Here is a 16,280-nt window from a genome sequence, read left to right as displayed (position 1 = left end):
GAAGAGGCCTCTCCCGGGTTGTTTCCTTTATACTTCCTGTTTCTCTGAGCACCATCCTAGCAATGGTGCCAGGACTTCTCATCCTGGCAGTGGCTATTCTTTCCATAAGAAGATTCTTTCCATGGTTTATAGACTTTCAAACACTTACAAAGCCAGATTCATCGTGAGAGCTCCTCCCAGCATGAGCCAGCGCTACCACCAGTATGACACCTCCTCCTCAGAGGTCTGGGTCCCAGCTTCTGGGGATCCTGCTCTGTTGTCTAAATTCCAATGGTCAGACCTCCTTTTCTAAGTTGTGATGATTTCAACCATTCCCCTTCTCCCCTTTAGCAAATAATCCAGCAGAAGCCAGCCAGTGACTACTTAGAGTTTCCTTTAACCTACAGATTACATAATTAACAAGTTTATACCAAGTTAGTAACTCTTTGCACTAGATTCCTCTGCCCAAATAACTGGTATAGTTTCTATTGCCTGACTGGATTTTGATTGACAGAGATATCATTATTAGGCTGTTAGTCTTCTTGCCTCCTCCTTAACTTCTCCATAAAAATGTAGAGTTGCATATGTGTAAGGAGCAGTGGGGTGGACTGCACCCCCATTGTGCATCCAGCCCCACCAGGCCAAGAATAACTCTGTGTTAGACAGTGAGACTTAGGGAGACTACATGAGTTTTGTTAACTTTCTTCCTATAAGTTTCATCAATGAGCCTGCTTTACACCTGCACCATGCTTCATTTGTGGAGTTTATCCTATCTGTGGTTTAACAAGTAGACAAAGGTACCTTATAGGAGTCAGAGAAGATATCCAGAAAAAGCTTTGATAAATTAGCAAAATAAAACTCACTAGTTGTTTTAAGGAGCAAAATTAAGACTTTACATTTCTCAGAGGTGTTTCAGACAAACAACTCAGGTATCTGTTGCAGATAATACCAACTCTTTGTGAGAATCATAATAGCACCCCTACATTTAGAATCATGACAGAACCCCCAAATGCAGAAACACATTCTAGTAGGCTCTGCACACATAAGTCACTGTGTTCGTTGTTAAACTATTGTTTCTCAGCTTCTCAGCTTCTGTAGTCTGCTTTGTGACGACAGGATTGCTACCAGCTCTAGAGGGGTAATACTTTCTGCTCAATACTTTGAGTCCCAGTTTTGCAAGGTCCTTTCTCCAGGATTTTAGATTAGTAAATCCACCCTCTTTTCATTTTGTCTGCAAGCTACATTTCTTCTTTGCCAGTTGGCTTCCTGGTGGTTTCTTCCAACAGAGAAAACTAGAGAGAAACCAGAAGCCAAGAGGACAAGAGGAGGAGCTTCCTAATCTTGTTTGCTTGTTAGCATCTCTTTCTTTCATTTATTAAATAGGGATTATAAGAATACCACAGTCATAAGATTGTTTTGAAATTTAAATGAATTGATATATCAAAATACTTAGAATAAAAATTATCAATGTTAGCTATTATATGTTATTAAAATATTTCTTTTTAAATAGTTTGAGTTATATTTTTAAAAGCCATTTAATGAGTAGAAGTGTATACAAAAGAGGGCTTCCCAAATGGCACTAGTGGTAAATAACCCACCTGCCAATGCTGGAGACGTAAGAAACATGGATTCAACTCTTGGATCAGGAAGATACCCTGGAGGAGGGCATAGCAACCTACTCCAGTATTCTTGCCTGGAGAATCCCATGAACAAAGAAACCTGGTGAGCTACAGTCCATAGGGTTGCAAAGAGCTGGACATGACTGAAGCGACTTAGCATGCACGTAGGCAAAAGGAGACAGAGGGGACAGCAGAAACACAGGAACTGAGTGAACACTGTAGTCAGTGTTGAGTATTCAGGCTGCTTCCCGACCACTGGAACGACTATAGCATCATGAATGAGAATGAAATCTGCTACTCATCCTCATGTCTTTGCACTTTTCTGTCCTATATTCAAAGAACTTATAATCAATCATAATACAGATTAATAACTGCTATAATAGAAAAATGTAGGATTTGTACAGTGACAGAAGAAAGTCCAGAGAAAATTCCCTGGAGTTAACAATGTAAAATGGGGAATTCAGTGAAGAAAGAGAGAAGAGCACATGCAAAGATAATGCTTGAGAGAGAGCACAGCATTTACGAAAATGCAAATAGTTAGCCTGCACCTCAGCATATGTGTGGAATGTGAGGAAACTAAAGCTGGAGACATAGACAGAAGTTCAGTTTTTCAAGTCATGATTACAAAGCTAAGGAGACTGATTGAAATTATAGGGAGTCCTAAGTTGAGTCCCTCTCCCATTATCATGGTAAAGCTGAGACAATGCCATGTGCTTATCACACTGCTTCACTTTCTTGCTGTGTACACAAAAAACTACAGGCACCTGGTAGGCTACAGTCCATGGGGTTGCAAAGAGCCGAACACAACTGAGCAACTTCACTTATTGTCACTTATGGGACAAACTGACAGGGTTCAGACCAGTTCAGACCAGTACCATGTAAAATGCTATATACTACTTAAAAACCCAGTGGTCTATTGATGGGCAGGGACAGGAAAATCTCTTGGTTCCCTGTTCCAGGAAAATATCAGCTGCTGCTGAGTGTAAAGAGGATAGAACACCTGACTCCTCCCCTATCATCCTACATAGATCTTGAGAAAATTCATCTGATGGTGGGGAGTAACAGGAAATAATCTCATTCCCTGGTGTCCTGCACTGATATAAAAGAGATATCTAAGGACACTGGGGAGGGCCATGAAATTTATACTTGCCAAATTCACCAGAGATAGAAGACAGAGTTGGGCTGCCAGAGACAAGAGGAAGGAAATCTGCCTGCCCTTCTAGAGCCTAAGCTGTTTTGGAAGATACTAGAGACTGAATGTTTGTATCCCTCACCCCCCACCCAAATTTATACATTGAAATTCTAATCCCCAATGTAATTAGGATGTGAGTAGATTATTAGGGTGGATCCCTTATAAATAGAGCTAGTACCCTGATAACAGGAACTCCAGAGGGCTCAATCGCCCTTCCCCCTTTTGAGGACACACAAAATGACATTTTTTGAAACAGCCATTTATGAAAGAGAAACCAGTTCCTGACAAGACCCTAAATCTGCAGGCACCTTGATCTTGGACTTCCCGGCCTCCAGAACGATATGAAATAGATATCTGTTGTTTGTAAGTCACCCAGTTTATAGTATTCTGTTATTCAGCAGCCCAAATGGACTAAAGAAGGCACTGTCATCCACTGGAAGAGGAGCTGTAACATGGGAGCAACCCCACCCTCTCTTCTCTGGTACCCAGTCCTGAGGATAGAGGACAAGGAGGAACCACCTCTGCCCCCAGCAGAATCATACCCTTGTCACTTGAGTAACAAGCAACAATCAGTGTCTTGGGAGGGGCAAGAGCGAGGAGAGAAACAGTTGGCACAGGTGTGCCGGTCCCCTTGAAAACTGTATGTGGAACAGGAAACCTTTCTGGCACCCCAACTTCTAACTAAACACAAGAGCATGTATGTCTGCTACAGGAATAATACGAAGCCTGTGCAACAAAATCCAGGCAAACTGCTCACTACATTGAATTGGGTCTACATTAACACTCTGGTAAAAGAAGAGATGAACACATTTTGACCATAGATGCTATTTATCTGATTCTCTCCTATTCTTTTATACAGTGTTTGGAATTCGATTTTAAAAAATGATACACAAGAGAGCAAGAAAAAAAATGAAAACATGGTTAAGACATTCAGAAGGCAACAGAACCAGACCCAGATGTTGGAACTATCAGAAAAAAACTTTAAAATGACTACATTGTGATTACAGTCGGTCCACCTGGGTAATCCAGGAAAATCCCACCCCCATTTTAAAAATGCTAACTTAATCACATTAACAAAGTCCCTTTTGCCAAGTAAGGAAACATGTTTGCAGTTTCCGAGGTTAGGATGGAATCTCAGAGTGGGGCAGGAGAGGCATTATTCTGCCTACTGTATCCAGATTTCAAAATTTTGGGCAAATTATTTCTTTAACTGCATTATCATTTCCCATCTCTTTTCTTGTTTGCACATCTCCCCCTCCCCTTTCCTTTTCTCTCTCTTCTTTCACTCTCTCTGTCTCCCTTCCTGAGTGCTATACCTCTAAAATGTCTTCCTCCCTCTTTCTCTCCGCTCTCTACTTCCTCTGTCACTAGAAATCTGGTTTCTTTTTATTTATAGATTCCCCCATCCTCTACTTCATGTCTTATTTTGCAGCAGATGAATTATTCTAAAATGCTTATCTCTTCATTTCTGTCTCATTGGCATACAATCCTTGACTGATGTCCCATTGCTCTCAAGATGAAGTTCCTTAGCAAAGCCCTTTTATCTCCTGCTCCTTCCCACCATGCTAGCCTTCTTTGCAATCACTTCTATTCAAGTACATTTAGCGTTGCAGCTTTACCAGCCTACTAGGGTTGTCCCTGAGTACACTATATTGCTTTGCATGTGAGTATCCTTCTTTTCTGCTTCTTAGTTGTACATTCCTATCATCTCCAGGGCTGTTCTTCAAAGGACTGCTGACTTGACCTTTGACCAGAAGGATCCCTTGGTTTCCTAACAGGGGACCCTCTTTCATGTGGTCATCTGTCACTTTATTTTTCACAGATCCTCTTATCATATGCATGATTCTAAATAGTAATTTACTTATGCATGTTTTCTTTTCTACTTCTGTGAACACTTAGAGATCAGGAATTATCCATTATTTACCAGGATATGGCCAGAACCAGCACAATGCCTTTATGGAATACATTTGGTGCCCCATAAATATCTGTTCATATTTGCATCTATTATTAGTAACTTCTTAATATCATTTTTAAACACCTCTCAGTATTTGATATTTTATATTTAACCTTTAGCAAATGTCTCAATGTGAATTTATGTCTCTGGTTTTAGTGAATTTTTTAAATAATTCTCATATACTTAAAAAGACTCTTAAAATATTTTTTCTGATGGTAAAATGAATCCTTTCTTTACTCACTTTGGGAAAAGTCCTGTGATCTGGAAGTCTGAGTTCTCATAATAATATAGGATTGCATCAATTTATATAACCTGGATTCCTGTCTATTCCTCCTGGTTAGATAAACTGGTAAGTAGGTCACGAATTTGTAGGCCAAGTGATAGGCACTGTTTAGAGAAGTTATAACTGCTACTTATTTACCATATTTTCTTAGAATGTAATTTTCTGATTTTAGCCTGTTTAACTGTTTCTGGGAATTAGGACACACTTGCCAAGAAATCAGAAAGTCATCCACCCCAGCATCATCAAATGGGAGAATATAGACCATGTAAAAGATAGGACTACAATGTGGGGGGGCTCAGTTGTGTCTGATTATTTGTGACCCTATGGACTATAGCCTGTATGCTCCTCTGTCCATGGAATTTTCCAGGCAAGAATACTGGAGTGAGTTGCCATTTCCTACTCCAGGGGATCTTCCTGACCCAGGGATCAAACCCATGTATCCTGCATTGGCAAGCGGATTCTTTACCACTGGGCCACCTGGGAAGCCAAGTAGGTCAATAACATCCCAATATTTAAATGAACACCAAGAGCAGCATTGAATGGGGAAAGAGTTCATGTAGCAGAGGGAAGCAGAGAATGTAATATAAACTTGAAACGAAAAGTTCAGTTTTGGTGGAAACAAGATTTATAAATGTAAGCAGACAAAAAAAAAAAAAAAAAAAAGAATTGTTAGAAATCTCTAAGTGTTACCTTATATGGCTTCTTTTTTTCCTAATTCATGTCCTAGTCACAGGTAGTACTAAAAAACTTTATTTCTTAATGCTCATTAAAACCCACTTTGTAGGGCTATTTTCTCTGCTACACAGATGAAATCAAATGGAAATACTATGACTTTTGGGTCACTCATAGGCAAGAAAAAGTCTTCTGATCACATTTAGTCACAAAAAGAAAGCTTTATTTCAGCAATTAAAATGTCCACACATCTAAATTCAGGGCTTCTCCTGGTGTCTATTGACTCCTATAGGTTGTTACCTAAAGGAGGAAAAGGGCCTTGTGAGTTTCTTCTTGATTTCCTCCATTTCTTTGCAAGTCCTTCATAGGTGGTCTAACTTTAGAATGTAGAATAGTTGGCAAATGTTGTCTTGGGGCTTTAGCCAAAACAGAGTCAGAAATAGTTCAGTTTTAACATCCTGTTGCATATCCTTGGTAGCATAACTAAAACACACAATTTTCATATAGTTTTCAACTCCATATATTGCAAGTTGAGATGGAGAATTCAAGAGCAGGCACTAGAATAACAAAGTAGGCACGTTTACACTCTTTACAGGAAATACCTAACCACACATGTCACAATCAACTGCAGTGTTTTCTAAACTTTCCCACCAACTTACCCTGAATCACTGAGAAAGAAGACAGACCTCTGTAGGATATGAGATCTTGGACTAAAGAGGCATTTTTATTTATGATATTTCTTAACAAGCATGTGTTTTACTAATTAAAGCACACAAGCTTCATATTCTGTACTATAGTGCCTGTGTTTATTTTAGCATAAAAGTTACTAGTTATTTCTAACATTTCCTTAAAATTGTTTCCCCAGGGATATACACTACATTTAACCTCTAATTCCAGTTAAATCCTAGCAAAATGTCATATTCTTCAGTTTGATAATTGTGAACCTGTAGAAATGATGGTATTTAAGTAGTTCTAAAGGATGCTATTAGACTTGACTTTTCTTGTGTTTTCCCTTATTAATATTAATGTTAATAAGCATTCAAACTGTGCTTAACAGAAGATGTTAAATTCATATTAAGAGGGGAGCAAACATTTGTTTGCAGAAAATATATTGCCCAAATAAAAACCCAGATCCCTTTGCAAACATTGTTTTTTTCCACCCCTCTTAACTTTGCCTCTTAACATATCACTTCTAGTCTTGATTAGTCTCCAGTTTCAGGAAGAACACTCAGCTTAAAATAGAAATCAGAAATATCTTTGGAAAGGGGAAGGAAAGTTTACAAATATGACTGTTTCACTCCTTCAAAAAAAATTGGTCCTGCAAGAGAACCAAGCTAAAAGTAGTCCTGGGTTGAGAGGACACTTAGAAACTCATTTCTTGTCAATTGTCCTACTGTACCTGTTGTGGATTCATTTACCCATTAAAGTTTATCTGAAGTTTTTCTACCTATAACTCTGAGTATAATGGGAACAGGGCCCTCCTTGCACAACTTTTTAAGTTCAAGCTGATACTCTTGAGACAGATACTCAAAAATAAGTGGAAACTATTCAGCTCTATTTCAGTTCAAAAAGCTAGGTCTGGCCATTGCAAGATAAACATCCCTGAAGAGTTATTGGTGAAGTTAATATCATGCTAGGAAGTCAATGGCTATATGCTGCTACTGCTGCTGCTGCTAAGTCGCTTCAGTCGTGTCCAACTCTGTGTGACCCTATGGAAAGCAACCCAGGCTTCTCTGTCCATGGGATTCTCTAGGCAAGAATATTAGAGTGGGTTGCCATTTCCTTCTCCTAATGGCTATATGACTTGTCTGCAAAAGTAGCCAGACTCAGAAAGGAAAACAAGAGAATGAGTTAGCTGTTTCTATGTTTAAAAAAAAAAAAAAAAGACTCAAAATCCAGGAGATTAAACTTGGAGCTTAGGACATTAGTAGTTTACCACAGTGAAAGGTAAACTAAAGCTTAGAGCAATATTTTCATTCCAAGGCTTTCTGCATCAGAATCACAGGCAGTGATAGGGGTTACCTAGATTGTTAAAAATACAGATTCTCAGGCCCTACCTTAGACTTACTGAGCGAAAATTTGAGAGTTGAAAATTGTGCCCAGGAGATCTTTGTTGTCACTGAAGCTTGAGGACTATTGGGTTGGATTCTAATAGCTCAGTAAAGTAAGGTGGAAGAAATTATGAATCTGAGAGTAAAATAGCTCTTAACAACAGTAAAAAAGGTATAGGTTCACAATTCTGAAATCCAAACACCTTTTTTCAAGCTCTGTAAATCAAACAGCTTTTTTCTTATAATTTATTTAGAGACCATTCCCATTCTGATCTAGACTTATTTATTGGCAAAAAAGTGACCAGTATCTATGTGAGATCATCTATAGCCTCCACTTATTGCACTCTGTGCATGTGTTTGGATTTCACTGCATAGTCTCTCTGTAATACTCCAAATGGGGTCAGTATATAATACAAGGTAGATGTACCACATTATGAATTCAGAAAACCATTTGGCCCAAAGGGTTTCACATTAGAGAATGGGTACTTGCAGGTGTTTAAAACTTTTCAGTTGCAAGAAAATAATGCATCTAAATGAGCTTGAACTTACGGCACATATTGGAGGGAATATATGTGAAAGGTATTAATACAAGTGGAGAGGGAGAAGAAGAAGTGGGGAGAGCCTTTGGGCCTCAGTGCAGTTCTGACACCTGTGAAAGGAGAGCAGGAGGGGATGAGGATGGGCAGGGTATGTTCCAGACTGCAAAGCATCTCTGAGAAGTGTCAGCCCAGCCAGTGTGGACTCCTTAAACAAAATTTACCATGAGAAAGTCTTGCATCAGGCAAAGATGGCCTGACTCTGACAGCCCTGCCACACTTAGTCTTTGGCTGGAAGTAGCCTCGGAGCTGGTATGGCCACAACAAGAATGTCTTGGAAGATCTGAACATGCAGCAGCTTGTTTTACAGCAGGTTTTCTTTAAGAAAATCTGGGTGATGCACATTCTTGGCCACCAAAGTCCGTAACTCACCAAATGAGGTAGAGCAACTCAACAGCCCGGAGCTCTGGATTGGAATATTACAGTGAAACATTCTTCCTTGTTCTGTAAACTTCTGTTTTGTGGGGTCTTTTTATTATATTAGCCTAATGGTATTCTGGCCAATACATTGCACACTTATAATTGTCTTTCTCCATGTATTTTGTCAAACTAAATGTCATCATTTAGGGTCAGGCAAGTATGATCATTATAAGTAAGAAAAGAAAAGAAAAAAACAACCCACATTTTTGACCTATAATTGTCATTGAGCCCTGACTAATCAAAGGAATTACTGGGCTCCAGATCCTCTGAAGAAACCTTAAAACATTTACCTGCTTCTCTAATTCATATTCTGTCCAGTCCTGTGTTGTTAATGGAAGAGACTGAGGTCAAAAACCATCCTCGTTGATAAGGACCAACACCAAAAGGATGCCACTGTGGTCTCTGCCTTTCTGATTATCTCCTGAGGGGATCCAGAGCTGAAAGAACCTAACTGGCTGTTACAAGCCAAAGTTAGTAAAGAAAAATTGATCTTTTACACTTTGCATTGCCTCATAATCCCATTTGTTCTTTTTCTTTATTGGCAAATAATGTAGTTTTCCATATAAATCTTCTGAGGTACATTGCTTGACAAAAATAGAGGGATACATTGGAACACAGTGCTGACTTCTGTTATTAAGACACATAGAAAATATAATATCTTTTAGTTGAGTCCTTTCACAGAATAAACATTTATAGGACCAATCGTTCTTCTCTTTCTCTCTTTTTCTTTTATTTATTTTTATTTATTTTTAAAATTTATTTATTTTAGTTGAAAGCTAATTACTTTACAATATTGTAGTGGTTTCTGCCGTACATTGATATGAATCAGCCACGGGTTTACATGTGTTCCCCATCCTGAACCCTCCTCCCACCTCCCTCCCCATCCCATCCCAGTGTTAGTAGTGCTTAGATATAACTCTGTTTTCCCTTGTTTCTTTGCTCTTTCAAAATAGAGGTCACCTTGAAAATGAAGCATAAAAAATCGCTTAAGAGCTTAAGTGCCAGTACTTGTTCTGGATTTCACAGGGGCTTTGTGGGTTTCAGGTATAAGAGAATATGGGGGGAAAATGTTCACTAGTCGATGCCCTTGCCTCAGAGTTCAATTTTAGTTATTCTCAGAGATTTTAGTATCACACTCATTGCTTATTTATATCTTCCCTCTTTTTTCCCCACTTTGCAGATAATTGCTACTTAATTGATACTGCTTTTATGCAAACCTGGTCACAAGACACATTGCTAAATAGAGGAATCATTAATCTCTTAGTGTGTGTGTGTGTGTGTGTGTGTGTGTGTGTGTGTGTGTGTGTGTCTGTTGTAGATTTCCTTGAAAGGGTGCCTGGAATAAGCAAAGTCATTAGCAGTTTATTTGCAACAGTGCACTTAGGAAAAGCTCTGAGAGAACACATGGACAGTCAGTATGTAACTGAGCGATTAACACAGGACTTCTGTGCTTTGGGGTGTTAGCAAGGGAGTAAACAGAAGCTGATGTGGAGTGTCTGTGCTGTTAGCATGCGCGGTCTGTTCTGACATATGCAAATACCAGTCACACTTACAGAACCTGCAGCCCCTGTTGTACCGTGACCTTACTGATGAAGCCCTGTGACAGAAGTGCTTCATCTGCACTGGGTGCTATTAATTATTAACAGGCCAATAGCACCTGCTCTTGTTATTAGAGCTCTGCAGAGAGCCAGGTGAGAAAGCATCACAAACAAGTTGGTAACACTCTGATTCCCAGTTCGCCTTGACTACTGCTCTCTTGCCAGAAGACTCGTTGAAAATAGAGAACAAATAAGCCCACAGACGTGGACTGCAAAAAGATCAAACCAGTCAATCCTAAAGGAAATCAACCCTGAATATTCATTGGAAGGACTATTTCTGAAGCTGAAGCTCAAATACCTTGGCCACCTGATGCTAAGAGCCGACTCATTGGAAAAGACCCTGATGCTGTGAAAGACAGAAGGCAAAAGGAGAAGAGGGCAGCAGAGGATGAGGTCGTTAGACAACATCACTGACTCAGTGGATATGAATCTGAGCAAACTCTGGAACATAGTGAAGGATAGGGAAGCCTGGTATGCTGCTATCCATAAAGCTGCAAAGAGTCAGACATGATTTAGCAACTGAAAAATAACAAGCCCAGAGACCAGAAAGGATTTCAAAGAGCTGACAGATGGGATCACCTGTGTAATCCAGACATGAGTTTGAATACATTTTTCCATGGAATGTAGGTAAACTCTCTGATGATCCAGTGGTTTCTACATGAAGGCTAAAGAATTCTGATCTTGGGTGGATATGTATGTTAGAACTTAATTTACCACTCTTTCCTTCTTTGACAAGGAGCTGGAAAATTATTGCTAACCAGAATAATTAAAATTAGAAGCAAATGGCGTGAGTTTCACTCCTTGTGTCTTTAAAGGACATGTCATAGGCCTTACTTATCATATTACTTGAATTCTGGAATAGAAAGCAAGTTTTATGTTGCAAAATGTAATACCTTCCATCTCGCTGTCAGTAAGTGCTGAGATTTCTCATCATTAAATATATATTAAGTATTTCCAAAGTCATCTATACATCTCAGAAGTGATTACGCAATTAAAAAGAGAGTAGCAACAAAGATTATTCTAGATCCTTTTTAATCTGTAAATGGGTAGCTTATTCATAGGTAGTCTGACAAAAGATAAGCGATTGATATTAACTCATTAGGATATGTTTTTAATTCTCTAAATTACAATGAAGGGAGAATTTTCTTCAATTCTTTATTTTATAAAGAATTTTTTGTAATCATGCACTGCTAGATATGTGTATATATTTTGGACTTCTCATATTTTTCTCTGACTGAGCTAGACTCAGTTTAAGTACATCCTCTTGAAATGAATTAATTTGAGCCATTAGTATATTCTGCTATAGATATCCTAACATTTACTCTGATCTTATACCAAAACCCTGGTTTTCCATCATCTCTTTGTATAAACATCTTATGTAGAACCTGACTGAGGGTATTAAGGTAAGGGGCTAAAACAACATATCTTAGAGTTATTGAACTGAAATCCTATCTCTGTAAAAACTTAATCAAATAAATGAAATATGAGGGGAATTCCTCCCTCCTCCACTTCATTCTGTAATGCAGTTCTCAGATTTGAGGGGAAATAGCAAATACTATATCATATGCAGAGTGTAAATCTTTATTTGCTCATAACCTTAACAATATCATCTCCATCTTTGAGTACTGCCTATACTTTTCTAGATTTTAAAATACCTGTCCAGAATAAAGTAGATTTTTTTCCTAGTCATATTCTAAACATACTGAGTATAAACTGAATAAAATAAAATCTATTTCATTTATTAAAATAGTATTTTAAATTTAGGAGTATCATCTATAAGTAAGAAATATTTTCCATGATTAGGGAGGAGTAAGGAGGGAGGATAAGGGTAGGAGTATAAAGAGGAAGTAAGAAAACTAGAAAAGTGAATAAGGAATTCGTTTGTGCAAAATAACTTTGCTTTGAATGCTTTGATTTTTGAACTGGGACATGTCCCAGTATAACAGGAACTCTCAAAGGAAAGGTTTAAAATCTAAGTACTATGTTAACTATGGTGAAATTAGATAGATCTAAATGTTCTGAATCCTGGAATCTGACACCTGGTTCCTAGGCTGTATGGAGTGTGTAAAGGGGAAAGTAACGAAGGATCTCTATGGGTCTTTCATGTTTCTGCATGTCTCGGAAGAAGAACCCTTTGTTCTAGATTATCTTTTTAAGGATGTTTGCACAGAAAACAGTTTTAGAAGATAGACATGGTATCTCCCTCCAGAGGAAGAGGGAGATTTGCTTCCTGTCTGGTGTAATAAAAATAATGTCTGTCTCCAGGGCAATGTCAGGCATGATTACTGCCCATTATAAAAGATTTGGGTTCCCACATTCAGAGTTTATCTCCTGGAGAGCAACCTACTGCATGTGCAATTATCATCTGACCCTCTTGTGAGAACTTGGGCTCGGAGATTATGCATAATGTATGCTGACTTTCATGCTGGTTTCTGTGCTATGAGTAATGAAGTCCTTTGACATTGAAAAAGGAGTCTCACATCTACTGCTAGCATCCATAAGACTATGTCCAATTAACTTATTATCTCCCCTGTAAAGTAAAGCTCAGACCCTTCACAGTTCTTGAGAGTTTGGTGGTGAATATAGGATAATGACAAAGACATGCTTTCTGGAAGAGGAAAATTTAGTGCTTCACAGGGCAATTAATGTTATTCAAGGAGGTCCATAGGAATCAGTAATAAACATATAGGCCAAATTGCATGGGCAGCCTTTCAGTAAATGGTATTCTGTTTTATCACTTAGGAATGAGGCAGTGTTAGGGAGGTGATTGTAGGCCGAGTACCAGGAGGCAGGTTCAGAAACAGTTGTGTGAATAGTACCCTTATTGTTGCTAGCTCTTCTTTGAAGGCAGAGGGTGAGGATTCCTGGACAATCCAGCAGTCAGTCTCAAGTCTGCCCCACTGTCACCCAGACAACAACACTTAAGAGTCATCCTGAGTAGGCAGGTGTTTCCAATCCATTTCAGCCAATACCTACAGAATGTGCACTACATTGGGTCGAAAGAGGAAAATTCATAAATAGCATGGGCAGGACTCAGACAAATTTTAGAATGTTGGCTGGTTTGCTTGAGAGATGAAGAAATGAGAGGCAGGAGGCTTAACTGCTTGTTTAGGATAATGCAACAGCTGGGAAGTCTCATAGGTCAGCCCCAGCCACAGTCTATAATGACAAACTTAAATCCATTCAAAGATTACAGGAAAAGGTCAAAAAGGTATTTTTGTTGTTTTTTGTTTGTTTGTTGGAGTGGTTCATGGCTGCAATAAGGGAGCTAAGGCCCTCTTATGGAGATTTCTCTGAAACAGACAAGGTCCTTGGAGAAACCCCAGGCGAGGCATTGACTAGACTTTGGACTCTTACTGCCCTGATTGGGCTAACAAATCCAGTGGAGTTTATGGAGTTCACCCACTGGAGAATGAGAAACACGTCTAAAGACATTTAGATAAATTATTGCAGTCAGCCTTGACACTGCAGAAAACTGCCCTAGCCTTTATATATTGAAATTGGGTATGAACTTAAGATATACTGCTTTGATAATGGGCTAGCAAATGATGTAGATGAAGGTAGATTCCTTTAAAGGAAAACAAAGAAACAAACAAAAAACTGCTATATAATGTAGATTCAGCTAGATTCCTTAAAAAAAAAAAAAAAAAAAAAAGATAAGACTGCTATTTGAGTTAAGCCCAAGTCAATGTATGCACTTCTCAGGGCCATAGTCTCAAAGTAATTTGTCTTTGGCTGCTGAATCAAAGGGTTCCTAAATCTGAAATATTGGTGCCAACAATGATGACTTTTATGCCCCATACATACCATTAGAATTTTGCTTGGCTGAGCCATGAACACCCACCATGTCACTGGAGATCTAAAGTAGATGTGCTTTATATAATAGCCTAGCTCCACTCTCTCCCTGCACTTTCCTTCTCTCCTTCTCTAGCCTTACTCAACTACCTTAAAAAGAAAAATAACTAGGGGGGAAGGTTAAAAGCTTCCCCATCCTGGAGGGGAACTGAAGTCCATACATCCCCACTTTAGTAATCTGGGGAGCTTTGACGAGGGTAAGGACACAAATTTGTACAGCTCTGTTTGGTGTAGGCAAAAAATTACCATCCTATCTAGTCCCATGAGGGGGAAGTGAACTGAAAGTGAAAGTCACTCAGTAGTGTCTTTGTGACCCCACTGACTGCCAAGCTCCTCTGTCCATGAAATTCTCCAGGCAAGAATACTGGAGTCAATAACTGTTCCCTTCTCCAGGAGGGGAAAGGGACACCCAAATTCAACTGCCAGGCTTTGGGCAAGGTTTGCAGTGGGGAAAAGAAGTTACAGTGATCTCTTGTAGATGAGATCCTTTGAGTTAATTCAATTTAGTATTGTCATGACCTCTGTTGCTGAAAGTATAACTGAATTGATTTTTCATGTGATGGTGATGCAAATGTTCATAAAATCTAGGGGAACTTTTCTGATAAAGAAGAGGCACATCTGGAGAAGTGCTAGGGGGACACATAAAATAAGTATTGACCCATCTCCTTATCATCTGTGGTGCCTAAAGAAAACTTTCTGGCTGAATGGAAACCTGAATTCACAGAATTTCCCCTGAATACCTAAGCCTGGTTCATTGAATGCCTCAGCGAAACAGATATTGGTGGAACACACTGGGATGTTGAGGCTTTTCTACCTTAGTGCCAACTATCCAGAATCAGAGTCTGTGGTTGTTTCTTTCAGTAGGGTAGAGCTCACGACAATTCTCATAGCTTTAGCTATTATTGTCCTTGGTGAACCTAGTTACAGTTTTAATGAATCTTGGGCTGTTGCCAAGTAGCCTAGATGTTTATTCTGCCACTTGGGAAACTATAACCCAGCAATTTATAAGCCTCTTCCTGGCAGATTAGCTACATCTGACTTTAGGCCCCCCTGCAGGATTATCAGTGATACTGCACCATCTTTGACACCTTCTCAGATTATCTTGTTGTTGTTCTAGTCCAGTCTGTCAACTGGCTACTAATAGGTATCAGGCTTTCAGTCTTCCAGTCCATTTTCAGTTTGAAAATCATGCAACAGCCAGTGAACAAGAGGATGGTACTCAAGGTTTTGATGGTCTTCCATGCGTGCTACTGTTCACAACCATCTGGTATTGCTGAGTGTGGGAGTGGTCCCATAAAACATTGACTTCAGAAGCTTTCTGCCTCTCCCTCACATTGTCCTGGTCCACACAGTTCAGAAAGACTGATCATAGATATGACTTTCTATGGAAATGGATCATCTTTTCTTGACCACTTCCTGGAAAATGACCATAATAATCAGGGGAAAATGAGGGAGGTATATAGGTATATTTTGAAATGTTTGGAATATGGGTCATTACTGGGTATGATGAATTTTTCTTATCTCCAAAAGCAACTCCAGGCAAGAGATGGTAAGACACTGTAGTAAAAGAAGTAGTGGGAGTGGCAATGATGAGATGACTTGGAGAGAACTATCAGAGGAAACATTAGCATGATATGATGTATTTTTGGATGCCACCACGTCAGGCAGGGATGAAAGGAAACTGTGAAAGGAAAGAAGATGTTAACAATGATACCCAGGTCAATTGTGATATGCTGATTAGGAGATAGAAACTGAGAGTGAGAGCTGGTCTGGATTAGGTTCTCACTGAATAACGACCTTCTTTCTGAACATGTTGAACAAGCAAGTGGATGTTTTAAAGCTAAAGAGTAAGTTCTGGACTGGAAGTGTATATTTTGGAGCTACTGATACAAAGAAAAGATTTTAAATTATGGTGAAGAATGAGATTTCCCAGAGAGAGCATATGAAATATGACAAAAATTCCAAAGATGGAAATGTATAAAGCAACATTTTTTATGGTCAGCAAAAGAAATTTAGATAAGGAAAGTAGGGATATTGAATTTAGAAAGAACTTTTTTAGAA

Source organism: Dama dama, chromosome 18, assembly GCF_033118175.1.
Source record: "Dama dama isolate Ldn47 chromosome 18, ASM3311817v1, whole genome shotgun sequence".
NCBI classification, from domain to species: Eukaryota; Metazoa; Chordata; class Mammalia; order Artiodactyla; family Cervidae; genus Dama; species Dama dama.
The sequence above is the reverse complement of the archived record's forward strand: the minus strand, read 5'-3'. Positions refer to the sequence as shown.